Raw genomic sequence first — 14,154 nt, 5'->3', positions numbered from 1 at the left:
GAAATTCCATTTTGCTATGTTTATTATAAGAACTTGACTGGTGCATTTGATCTCGAATGAAGTGGTAGTACTGGCATTTTTTATTGCTTTTGGTAAAGCTAAAAAATCTTCTATATTGCACACCTCAATCACTAATTTTATAAAATTAGTTTTGGTACCAGTAAAGTATTTTCAGAATGTTAATAAAGGAATTTAACAATATTAGGATTTAGCTTACAAGTATAACTGTGTGTGTGTGTGTGTGTGTGTGTGCATGGTGAGTGTGCTTAAAAAATATCAGCAGAATTTGATCCTTTAGATTTTTTGTCACTGCCGAGAAGCTGCAAAATGTAAATTGGAGATACAACATATTGATCTAATCTTTGAGGTTTTGAAGTTCTAAATTTCTGAATAATCTAAAAACCTTGGTTTAGGCTTTTAGCAGCTAGACATCCACCACTCATCGTGTGTTGCACACACTGTTAGTTTGTGAATAGGTTTCAAATTGGCAATATAGCCTCTCTCTCTCTCTCTCTCACACACACACACACACACACACGTATTTAAATGTATGTAAGGCTTATTTTCTCCAATAATCTGATTTTCTATGTCTCATCAAAAGGTTTTGAGAATTAATGAATTTGACAGCAGTGGTGGGGCAAGATGACAGATTTTTATTTGGTGGGGATACTGAAATTTTTTTGTGTGAAAGACAACATTTTTAGGAGTTCAAAATCAGTAAAATTTGAGGTGCATCACACAAGTCGTATATGGACTCATTTGAGAGACTTTGCATAGGGGTTTTAAGTAAATTCCCATTTGGACCAATTGTTCATTCCAATACAAAATCAGCCACAAGATTTGAAAAAGGTAAAATGTTCCTGCAGATGAGAACTACCCATGATTAGTTAAGACTTGTATACTTGGTAAACCCTAATAAATTATTGATAACACAAAGCCTCAGACAGTTAATACATTTTTTTTTTTTCTATTCAAGACAGTTAATACATTCTGTTGTTCCTTTTGATGACACTATATAATATTCCAAATCCTCCATTGACTCTATGATACACATTTTTGAGAGAATTTTTTTTATTTTGAATATATGGGAGAAAGACGTAATATGGGAAGGGAAACCTTTGTTTACGAGACTGTGATAAGACTTGAGCCTTTGACTTTCTACTATGTATACAAGAGTTCTGGTAAACTGAATTAGCTCTAATTGGTTTCTTGTTAGGCTTTTGTGCGAGTTTGCAAGATAATTTTCAATTAAAAATGGAGTTTTGTTGTTTATGAGTAATCCTCCAAACCCATGATCACATTGATAAGGTTTGCAATTGGATAGAAGGACAATATACTATTGAAACCTTTGTAAAATAAGGGGCAGCTTCCTTCTCTTAAAAAATAAAAAATAAAAATACTCAAGCTCTACCAACTCTCCAAATCATTCAATCATCTTCTAAGAAAGAATCAAATAAGATTAAAAAAATGTAAAGAATAACTGTCCACTATTCATGATTGATTTCAAATTTTTTATTATTCAAAATTTTATATTTTTAGATGGCACATGTAATACATTCGTGTGTAATATTAGGAAATCCGATAAAAAATTCATTTATACATAATATTACTCTTTTTTTAAAAGTAAAATAATAGACTTCGCTTATCTCCTATCTTTATATAGACTCGATTCATTCTAAACTCCTAACTTTATCATAAGTCGTACTTTAATAGAATAATATGTTTATTTTATAAGTTTATCTGTAGGAAGATATATTGATCTGATAATTATAATAAAATAATTTTGTTGTATTTATTTTTTTAATAATGAACAATTTATTTTCAAAATAATATTCTTTTTTAAAACATAAATACGATGAAATTATATTGTTATAATTATCAAATTAATCTAATTTTTATTATAAATGATCTACACACCTATACCTTCAAAAAGATCGAGTCATTAAAACACATTGGGCCATATTAATGTAGAAATCAAAATAAATTCATGAGACCAGATTGGACTGATTCATTCTGTACCATGAACCAGACCCCCGACGAATTTACTCTGGAGATATTAGGCATCAATTATAATGTTATATCATTCTTTTAAATTTTTATATGATTATAATGTACACATTCATGTTAAACATGTAATATGACATACATGATATATGTCCATAATTAAGTTTTGAACAAATAGATAAATAAAATAATGCACCATCAGTAAAGTCCCCTTTCCTCGTTATCCTTTTACTCAATTTACTTTTCTTTTGGAGCTTTGGAATGGATAGCTATATTCATTTCTATGGAATGGAAGTGTACTACTTGTTTTGATAGATGAGGGTGTAATACGTAGGTATTATATTTAGAGTTACTTTGATGAGATATTTTTGTGGATGTCTACAGATGATGGATAAGAGTTGGATTGATTTGCCAAATAGGATGTCGAGCGAATACATTAATGGGATTGATGAATTCCTTGTGTTTGCCTACACCAATAGGGTTGAAGGTTCGATGATCAGTTGTCCGTGTAGGAAGTGTGAGAATCGATACTATTTTGTACGAGAGGGTGTACGGGAGCATTTAATTTTGAATGGTTTTTTTAAAAAATACAAACATTGGATTAATCATGGGGAATCTTACGTATCTGTACATGGAAATCGAGAGAATGAAACATTAGCTAATTTAGACATTGGGGATGATATGATTGGAATGATACAAGGGGCTATGGGAAATCCACATGCCGGTACAAGTGTTGAGGGTGATGACCCACAAGGGCCTGATCCCCATGCATCTGAATCCCAGCTCGGTCCAAATGCAGAGACTGCAAAGTATTTCAAACTTCTTCAAGATGCACAAAGTGAATTGTATCCGGGTTGTCAGAAGTTCACATCTTTGTCATTCATTGTTCGACTTCTACATTTGAAGGTGCTTAATCAGTGGACAGACAAGTCTGTTGACATGTTGCTTGAGTTATTGAATGAGGCGTTCCCGTTGGGTGTAAAACTACCGGACTCATATTATAAAGCTCAAAAGGTCACAACAGATTTGGGCTTTACGTATGAGACGTGGGATGCATGTCCCAACAGTTGCATGTTGTTTCGAAACGAGGACGCCAATCTTGATAAATGTGTCATATGCAACAGTTCTAGATGGAAATCAAATGGTGATGGTGGTTCAAATGGTCCTAACAAAGGTGGCAAACAAATAGCTGCAAAACAGATAAGGTATTTTCCTTTAAAGCCAAGGTTGCAGAGGTTGTTTATGTCATCCAAGACGGCCAAGTTCATGAGATGGCATGCAGAGGAACGAACTGATGATGGCGTCTTCAGGCATCCTGCTGACTCCCTTGCATGGAAAGATTTTGACCGTCGGAATATTGACTTTAGTAATGATTGCCGAAGTGTAAGGCTTGGCTTAGCATCTGATGGTTTTAACCCATTCAGGACGATGAATATAGTTCATAGCACTTGGCCTGTTGTGCTCATTCCATACAACTTGCCGCCATGGATGTGCATGAAGCAACCATTTCTAATTTTGTCCGTGCTTATTGACGGCCCGAAAGGACCTGGTGACAAGATTGATGTGTATATGCAACCGTTAATTGAGGAGTTGAACGAACTATGGAATGAGGGTGTGTCAACATTTGATGCATCAACAAATCAAATGTTTCAAATGCATGCAGCTTTACTGTGGACAATTAGTGATTTTCCTGCATACGCAAACTTGTCAGGATGGAGCACTAAAGGCGAATATGCATGTCCTTGTTGTAATACGGAAACTACATCGTGTTGGTTGAAGCATAGTAGGAAACAATCATACTTGGGTCATCGCAGATTTTTACCTACTGGCCATAAATTCCGGAAGGATAAAGTATCATTTGATGGTAGTCGGGAAGTCAGACTCAAACCAAAATTGTTGTCTGGAACTGAGATGTTGCTACAATTAGAATCTGAGGGTATTTTAACCCAATACAAGAGGGATGACCTTAAGGAGAGGCATAGGAGACAGGTAGAGAAGGAGAAAGTTGGACATCGCACCCATAGTTGGAAGAAAAAGAGTATCTTTTATGAATTGCCATATTGGGAGCACAATCTAATAAGACACAACCTCGATGTGATGCATATAGAGAAGAATGTTTGTGATAATGTGTTGTGGACAATATTAGGGGTTGCAGGAAAATCGAAGGATGGTGTTAATGCTCAGCGTGATTTACAAGATATGAATATTAGAAAACCCCTACATTTGCAGTTAAGAGGGTCGAATAAAGCCTATTTACCACCAGCACAATTCACGATGACCAAGGATGAAAAAGATTTGTTCTTGAAAGTGTTGAAGGAAGTAAGAGTTCCCGACGGGTATTCATCCAATATATCACGTCGTGTGCGCTCACATGATAGAAGTATTGGGGGTCTTAAGAGCCACGATAGTCATATTCTGATGCAACAACTTATTCCATTGGCTATTCGAAGATCGTTACCAAAGAATGTAATTGAACCCTTGATTGAATTGAGCAATTTCTTTAGACAATTGTGTTCGAAAGTGAATCGTGCGATGGATTTGCAATATATTCAAGATTGTATCGTTCTAACACTTTGTCATCTAGAGAAAATATTTCCTCCGAGTTTTTTTGATATAATGGAGCACTTGCCTATACATCTAGCTGATGAAGCCTTATTGGGTGGAGCGATTCAGTTTCGATGGATGTATCCAATTGAGAGGTATCTTCTTACTTTGAAGCAATACGTGCGTAATAGAGCTCATCCTGAAGGATCAATTGCTAAAGGATATCTTATGGAAGAATGCATGAATTTTTGTGCACAATATCTTAATGATGTGGAAACCAAATCTAGTCGACCCGTGAGAAACTATAGTGGTGCTGATAATTTGGGTCATGCTATTGGTGAAAACACAAGCTTTTATCTTGATAATACTTCTTGGGTACAAGCTCATCGGTACATCTTATTCAATACAAGCGCGGTTCAACCATTCATAAAGTAGGTTAAGTCACTCACTCAATTTGTTATTATGTTTTATTGAATTTTCAACAAAATTTTTTGTATTGCTAAAATCTCAATCTACACAGCAAACACCTTGAAGTACTTCAGCTCAAAATGCCTCGTGTCGACGATCATCAGCTTCGGCGTGAACATTTTGAAACTTTTCACATTTGGTTCAAGGAACATGTATGTATTTAACTCTATAGATTCTAGTTACTTAAGTCGAACTACATTTAAATTTTACATTTTCGTGTTAAATAGGTCCAAACTTTGCGAAGGACTACTGATGTCATATTTTCTGAAGAGATTATTCTATTGGCAAATGGTCCTTATAACTTGGCAAGGAGGTTCAACGGGTATATACTGAATGGGTTTCGGTATCGAGTAAAGGCCATGGATGATCGTCGAGCCACACAAAATTGTGGTGTAGCTTTGAAGGCAGATACCATAAGTTATGCTAGTCGAAAAGACAAGAATCCTCGTGTGGGGTCTGTGTACTATTATGGACAATTGACAGATATTGTTGAGCTTCGATATTCCAATGAGAAGAAACATGTGTTGTTTAAGTGTGATTGGATTGACAATATTCACGGAAAAAAAGAAGATGTCTTCAATTTCACGTTGGTAAACTTCAATCATTTGTTGTACCGAGATGATCGAATTACCAATGAACCTTTCATCTTGGCGTCCCAAGCAGAGCAAGTTTGGTACGTTGCAGACCCGTTACAACCAGACTGGCAAGTCGTGGTGAAGATGTCTCAAAGAGGTTTATTTGATATGAGTTCGACTGATCCACAAATCGAGCCATACATAAGCCAACAATTGGAAGAAAATATAATGCTTCGTGATGAAGAAGTTGGTTGGGTGAGGGAAGCCGCAGAAGGGGAAACAGTTGATGTTCAAATAGGCTGATATTTAATCAACATTAGTAATTCAATTAAGGCAAAGGTTGTAGTTAATCATCAATTTCTTAATTTACTTTGTCTTTGTAATTGTATTAGTTCAATTAATGTCATATTATAGTTGATGACAACCCATTGTCTATGTTTCTAATGTCAATTAATGTTATATTGCTTGCAGATTATTATGGGAAGGAAGAGGAAGCCTGATCATCCCCGGCGCATGATGTCTGATGTGCTACATAACAGGACATTAGTAGCACCACCATCAGAGGACGCATCACATCGGCCACCATCGGAGGGGCCATTAGTGCCACCACCATCTGAGGGGCCATTAGTACCACCGCATCGACCACCATCAGTGGCACCACAGCAGCTACCATGTACTCAGCCCCCACGCCTACCATCGGTGCGTCCACCATCAGTGGCACCACAGCAGCTAGCATCCCGACTAGAGTCATCAGCTTATGAGCTATCCGCAGGTATATAAATTTGCCATTTTTTTTGTATGAAAATTATTTAAACATACATTTATTTATGCTCATTATATATAACTTGTTTATTCTCATTGAATTTTGCAGACCCTTCGTCTTCTTCACAGCCTACATCAGGTATAAGAATTCGATTTGTATTCACATAATTTAAATTTGCATTTGTTTATTACCGTTGCATATTGTTTATTGTTTTTGTATCTCGCAGGTCATGTTAGTTCTTCATCAATCTCGACTAGGCGTGGTAGAGGATGTGCCAAGGGCATTAAAGAGTGGGGTACTGGTAAAAAGCTGGACATACAATTTGATGAAAATTACTGCCCAATAGGGGATAACGTCGCTAAGTTAACTACTCAACTTGGCATCATTGTGCGGAATGGTAACGTTGTTCCTCTTACTTTTCTTGACTGGAACAATGTGCCTGATGATATTGTTGATGCTATCTGGAAGGATGTGAAGGTAAAAGTATATTTTTGACCACAAATTCGAATTCCAAAATTGTGTTATTATTATTTACACTTTGAAATTGTGTTTTATAGGACAATTTGAATATATGTCCAGAGGAGTACAAGCCAATCTGCATGAAAAACTGCAACAGCATATGGAAGGATCACAAGAACAAGATTAAGGTTAAGTATTTCAAGCCTAGAAGTTCTGATCCTAATCTGAAAGATGATGTTCCTTTGCACATTGTGCCAAGCCAGTGGGAAGAACTTGTGGAGTATTGGCGTACTTCTGATGCTGAGGTATACAAATAAGTTATATTTATGATATGTAAACATACAAATCATATTTACATACTTACATTTGTTGAACCTGTTATAGAAAATTGCAAGTAGGAATGCTAAAAATCGGCGAGCTCACGGCATAGCTCATACCACAGGGCGTACTAGTTTCTCTCAGATACGACATGAGGTTTACATTTTATTGTTTTATTTTTGTATATAAATAAACATTGAATATTTGCAAATTATTTGGATTCTAATTTTTATATTTCTAAAAAAATGTTGATGACCAATAACGGGAAGTCTACTGATAAGATGAATGTTTGGCTTATGACACGCAGAGCAGATGACCCAGAGGTTATCCAGACCTTGGTAGTTTCCAAACACCTTTGATTGTATTTGAAGTTTATTTTATGTGTGTCAACCATCTTAATTTGGCATATACTTGTATGTCTTATTCAATACAGGATGAGTTTAATCGTCAACTCTCTATGCTACCTGAGGATGGTCAGACTTTGGAGGCTAGGAATGCCATTTTCCATGAGTTGATAGGTCATGACGGACATGGATATTGTCGCACATACGGGAGAATTGTGCCTCGGAGAGCGGTGTATAAAGATGGTGCTGGGCCATCACAGTCAACACCCCAACCATCGACTATTGAGCAGATCACGCAGCAGGTTCGTGCAGAGCTAAGGGATGAGTTGAAGGAGGAGCTGCGAGCAGAGTTCTCTACACATTTACAGCAGATGAGAGCTGAGATGATGGCATTTGTGTCACAGGGGGCGAGTGTGGATCCCAACAGACAGGTTCGATATAAATTAAATTGTTTGATAGTTCAATTTTCACACAAGATTATGTATAAAATTCGAATATGATTAACACATTATGCATTGACTATCATAGGTTCCTGATGCATCAAGTGGCCACCGGGCATTTAGGGAATCTGCAAAAGATGAGAATCCATATACACCACCACCAGAAGATCAGGTATAAAATGTATCTTTGCATTCTTTACGTTGTAAGTTAAGAGACTTGTGGGAAAAGATGAGACAGTTTGGCACGAAACTTGGCACACACGACCGCCTAGGCATGAGAGACTTGTGGGAGAAGACGGGGCTCGAATCGGGTTCCCGGTTTTGGAGTTAGAGCCGGATTTCACTTTAGGCAAACTAGTTTCTTAAGAAACTTGAACTCGAGGTGTTAACGCCCCAAAATCACCAAACGACGTCGGTTTGGCACGAAACTTGGCACACACGACCGCCTAGGCACGAGAGACTTGTGGGAGAAGACGGCGCTCGAATCGGGTTCCCGGTTTGGGAGTTAGAGTCGGATTTCGGTATAGTCAAACTAGTTTCTTAAGAAACTTAAAATCGAGGTGTTAACGCCCCAAAATCACCAAACGGCGTCGGTTTGGCACGAAACTTGGTACACACGACCAACTAGGCACGAGAGATTTGTGGGAGAAGACGGGGCTCGAATCGGGTTCCCGATTTTGGAGTTAGAGCCGGATTTCACTTTAGGCAAACTAGTTTCTTAAGAAACTTGAACTCGAGGTGTTAACGCCCCAAAATCACCAAACGGCGTCGGTTTGGCACGAAACTTGGCACACACGACCGCCTAGGCACGAGAGACTTGTGGGAGAAGACGGGGCTCGAATCGGGTTCCCGGTTTGGGAGTTAGAGCCGGATTTCACTTTAGGCAAACTAGTTTCTTAAGAAACTTGAACTCGAGGTGTTAACGCCCCAAAATCACCAAACGGCGTCGGTTTGGCACGAAACTTGGCACACACGACCGCCTAGGCACGAGAGACTTGTGGGAGAAGACGGGGCTCGAATCGGGTTCCCGGTTTTGGAGTTAGAGCCGGATTTCACTTTAGGCAAACTAGTTTCTTAAGAAACTTGAACTCGAGGTGTTAACGCCCCAAAATCACCAAACGACGTCGGTTTGGCACGAAACTTGGCACACACGACCACCTAGGCACGAGAGACTTGTGGGAGAAGACGGCGCTCGAATCGGGTTCCCGGTTTGGGAGTTAGAGTCGGATTTCGGTCTAGTCAAACTAGTTTCTTAAGAAACTTGAAATCGAGGTGTTAACGCCCCAAAATCACCAATAGGCGTCGGTTTGGCACGAAACTTGGCACACACGACTGCCTAGGCATGAGAGATTTGTGGGAGAAGACGGGGCTCGAATCGGGTTCCCGATTTTGGAGTTAGAGCCGGATTTCACTTTAGGCAAACTAGTTTCTTAAGAAACTTGAACTCGAGGTGTTAACGCCCCAAAATCACCAAACGGCGTCGGTTTGGCACGAAACTTGGCACACACGACCGCCTAGGCACGAGAGACTTGTGGGAGAAGACGGGGCTCGAATCGGGTTCCCGGTTTGGGAGTTAGAGCCGGATTTCACTTTAGGCAAACTAGTTTCTTAAGAAACTTGAACTCGAGGTGTTAACGCCCCAAAATCACCAAACGGCGTCGGTTTGGCACGAAACTTGGCACACACGACCGCCTAGGCACGAGAGACTTGTGGGAGAAGACGGGGCTCGAATCGGGTTCCCGGTTTTGGAGTTAGAGCCGGATTTCACTTTAGGCAAACTAGTTTCTTAAGAAACTTGAACTCGAGGTGTTAACGCCCCAAAATCACCAAACGACGTCGGTTTGGCACGAAACTTGGCACACACGACCACCTAGGCACGAGAGACTTGTGGGAGAAGACGGCGCTCGAATCGGGTTCCCGGTTTGGGAGTTAGAGTCGGATTTCGGTCTAGTCAAACTAGTTTCTTAAGAAACTTGAAATCGAGGTGTTAACGCCCCAAAATCACCAAACGGCGTCGGTTTGGCACGAAACTTGGCACACACGACCGCCTAGGCATGAGAGATTTGTGGGAGAAGACGGGGCTCGAATCGGGTTCCCGGTTTTGGAGTTAGAGCCGGATTTCACTTTAGGCAAACTAGTTTCTTAAGAAACTTGAACTCGAGGTGTTAACGCCCCAAAATCACCAAACGGCGTCGGTTTGGCACGAAACTTGGCACACACGACCGCCTAGGCACGAGAGACTTGTGGGAGAAGACGGGGCTCGAATCGGGTTCCCGGTTTGGGAGTTAGAGTCGGATTTCGGTCTAGTCAAACTAGTTTCTTAAGAAACTTGAACTCGAGGTGTTAACGCCCCAAAATCACCAAACGGCGTCGGTTTGGCACGAAACTTGGCACACACGACCGCCTAGGCACGAGAGATTTGTGGGAGAAGACGGAGCTCGAATCGGGTTCCCGGTTTTGGAGTTAGAGCCGGATTTCACTTTAGGCAAACTAGTTTCTTCAGAAACTTGAACTCGAGGTGTTAACACCCCAAAATCACCAAACGGCGTCGGTTTGGCACGAAACTTGGCACACACGACCGCCTAGGCACGAGAGACTTGTGGGAGAAGACGGGGCTCGAATCGGGTTCCCGGTTTGGGAGTTAGAGCCGGATTTCACTTTAGGCAAACTAGTTTCTTAAGAAACTTGAACTCGAGGTGTTAACGCCCCAAAATCACCAAACGGCGTCGGTTTGGCACGAAACTTGGCACACACGACCGCCTAGGCACGAGAGACTTGTGGGAGAAGACGGGGCTCGAATCGGGTTCCCGGTTTTGGAGTTAGAGCCGGATTTCACTTTAGGCAAACTAGTTTCTTAAGAAACTTGAACTCGAGGTGTTAACGCCCCAAAATCACCAAACGGCGTCGGTTTGGCACGAAACTTGGCACACACGACCGCCTAGGCACGAGAGACTTGTGGGAGAAGACGGGGCTCGAATCGGGTTCCCGGTTTGGGAGTTAGAGTCGGATTTCGGTCTAGTCAAACTAGTTTCTTAAGAAACTTGAACTCGAGGTGTTAACGCCCCAAAATCACCAAACGTCGTCGGTTTGGCACGAAACTTGGCACACACGACCGCCTAGGCACGAGAGACTTGTGGGAGAAGACGGGGCTCGAATCGGGTTCCCGGTTTTGGAGTTAGAGCCGGATTTCACTTTAGGCAAACTAGTTTCTTAAGAAACTTGAACTCGAGGTGTTAACGCCCCAAAATCACCAAACGGCGTCGGTTTGGCACGAAACTTGGCACACACGACCGCCTAGGCACGAGAGACTTGTGGGAGAAGACGGGGCTCTAATCGGGTTCCCGGTTTTGGAGTTAGAGCCGGATTTCACTTTAGGCAAACTAGTTTCTTAAGAAACTTGAACTCAAGGTGTTAACGCCCCAAAATCACCAAACGGCGTCGGTTTGGCACGAAACTTGGCACACACGACCGCCTAGGCACGAAAGACTTGTGGGAGAAGACGGGGCTCGAATCGGGTTCCCGGTTTTGGAGTTAGAGCCAGATTTCACTTTAGGCAAACTAGTTTCTTAAGAAACTTGAACTCGAGGTTTTAACGCCCCAAAATCACTAAACGGCGTCGGTTTGGCACGAAACTTGGCACACACGACCGCCTAGGCACGAGAGACTTGTGGGAGAAGACGGCGCTCGAATCGGGTTCCCGGTTTGGGAGTTAGAGTCGGATTTCGGTCTAGTCAAAATTATTTACTAAACTATCTTTGTAATTATATAGTAGTTAATTTTTTTATATTTTTCTGTAATTAAAATATTAACACCATTATATTGTTATTAATTACTTTTATTTTGTTTTTTTCAGATATTTCCTTAGTTGCAGTTTGCTTCTTGTGGAATGCGGGCGTATAAAGATTATAACCAGCTTTTATTTTTTGAACCCACAAAGGAAGCAAGACGAAAACTTTTGGTTTTGATTTTGATTTTGATTTATGTTATTTAAATTTGTGAACAATATTATGTATGTATTATGCGACATTATGTAGTGGTATAATTTTTATTTATGTATTGTTATTAATGGAACAACATTATGAATGTTCATCATGTGCCGTCTTTTGTTTATATATGTATTTATATTATTATGTAATTTTTAGATTTTTTTTAGTTATTTTTCATTTAATACAGGTTTTTTTATATTTTTAATTATTTTTGTACGGGGATTTTTTTTTTAAAATTTTTTTTTGCGACGGCGGAGCTCCCCCGTCGCAAAAAATGGTATTAATCTTTTTGCGACGGCTCAAATACTGTCGCAAAAGGTAGGTATTAAATTGAGAATAAGACCTTTAGCGACGGCTTACGTTCCCGTCGCCAATGGTCATTAGCGACGATGCTTTTACCGACGGGATTAGGCAGTCGACAAAACTACTTTAGCGACGGCAAGTCTCTACCGTCGCAAAAAAACATATTTTCGTAGTTTTTTGGCGACAGAATTATGCCGTCGCAAAAAAATGTTTTTTACCGTCGCAAAAACAATTGCGACGGCTCTTGCCGTCGCTAAATCCCTTTTGCAACCCCCTCTCTTGCGACCCCCCACCTGCCATCGCAAAAAACTGATCCCCGTCGCAAAAAACTATTAGCGACGGCGTTTGGAGTATTTGCGACGGCAAAACGCCGTCGCAAAAAACAATTTTTTTTGTAGTGTTTGAACCACATATTTGTGATGTACACACATGGGAGGACCCTAAAAAATGGTGGCCGGCCAGTAATTCAATTTGACCCTTTTGACCCCCTCCTTCCAGGCTAATGTTGAACACCTTGGACCCACATTCTTGAACTTTGAACCACATATTTGTGATGTACACACATGGGAGGACCCTAAAAAATGGTGGCCGGCCAGTAATTCAATTTGACCCTTTTGACCCCCTCCTTCCAGGCTAATGTTGAACACCTTGGACCCACTTTCTTGAACTTTGAACCACATATTTGTGATGTACACACTTGGGAGGACCCTAAAAGTTGGTGGCCGGCCAGTAATTCCACCTGAACCTTTTGAACCCCTCTTTCCGAGCTAATATTGAACACCCTCGAGCCACTTTCTTGGACTTTTAACCACAGGGTTGTGTTGTACACACATAGGAGGACACCATCAGTTGGTGGCCGGCCACTAAATCTTCTTGACCCTTTTGACCCCTAGCCGGCCGGCTAGGGGGTGTGGCCGGCCGGCCACCTGCAGCAAAGATACCTGGCCGGCCGAGATCCTTGAACTGTTCACTTTACAGCTGTAGGGCTTTATCCCCCAGAAAATATCTTTATCCGGGGGATATTTTGTGGGGGAAAGTTTGTCTCCTTTTCTCCCACCTTTACACCCCCTTTTTGGCCCTTATAACCAGCAAGCCGTATCACATTTGAGAGGTTGGAAAATTGGTCTTCAAGCTTCAAGATCCATCTCTCCCTCCACCTTTCTCATTTTCCTAAAAAAAACCCTAAGTCCCTAATCACCATTTCTTCTACACCACCAATCTCTTCCATCACCACTTCATTTCCAGCAACAAGGAGGGCTTCTCAAAGGCTAAAGGAGCTGCAAATTGGTCCAAGAAGCAACAAAAGCCTTAGTCTTCAAGGGTGAGTAACATTTCTCCTCTTTGACCCTTTTTCTTGATCCATTTGTAAGCCCTTTATGCTTTTTGTTTCAAGCTCCGGCCCTAACTGAAAGGGGCCTTATTTTGAGCTCATTTTCACTTTTCATTAAGGGCTGAACCCTGTTTGATCCCTCCATGATGCACTTGCTTCATTGATCCTCTTATATGTCATAATCTTGCATGCCATTTTTGGCCCATGAGTAATCTGTTTTTGAGCATGATGTAATCTGTGAATGTTCTTATTTTGGGCCCTTCTGCAACATTGTTGAAGGGCCCCTCACCATTTGATGCCTCCATGTGCCACTTGTAGTTATATCCCTTATTTGGCCCCATTTTGGCATAAATCGGCAGCCCCCTTTGCTTCTTTTTTTGGACCTTGGTCCGAACTGAAAGTGGCCTTATTTTGGCCTATACTTCATGTTTCATTAACATTTTTTTTCTGTTTGGTGATTATTTTGTATACTTCATGTTATAGCACCTTTTGAGCCTCAATCTTGTGCCTTTTTTTAGCATGTTTGTATATTGATTCGAGGCTTTCCATATACTGTAAACATTCATATTTTTGGTCTCTCTTCAATGTTGTAGAAGGAAATTTTTCAGTTTGGATTTTGC

Source organism: Camellia sinensis, chromosome 11 (assembly GCF_055761805.1).
Source record: "Camellia sinensis isolate YWXY chromosome 11, ASM5576180v1, whole genome shotgun sequence".
In the NCBI taxonomy this organism is placed as follows: Eukaryota; Viridiplantae; Streptophyta; class Magnoliopsida; order Ericales; family Theaceae; genus Camellia; species Camellia sinensis.
This window is presented reverse-complemented; position numbering follows the sequence as displayed.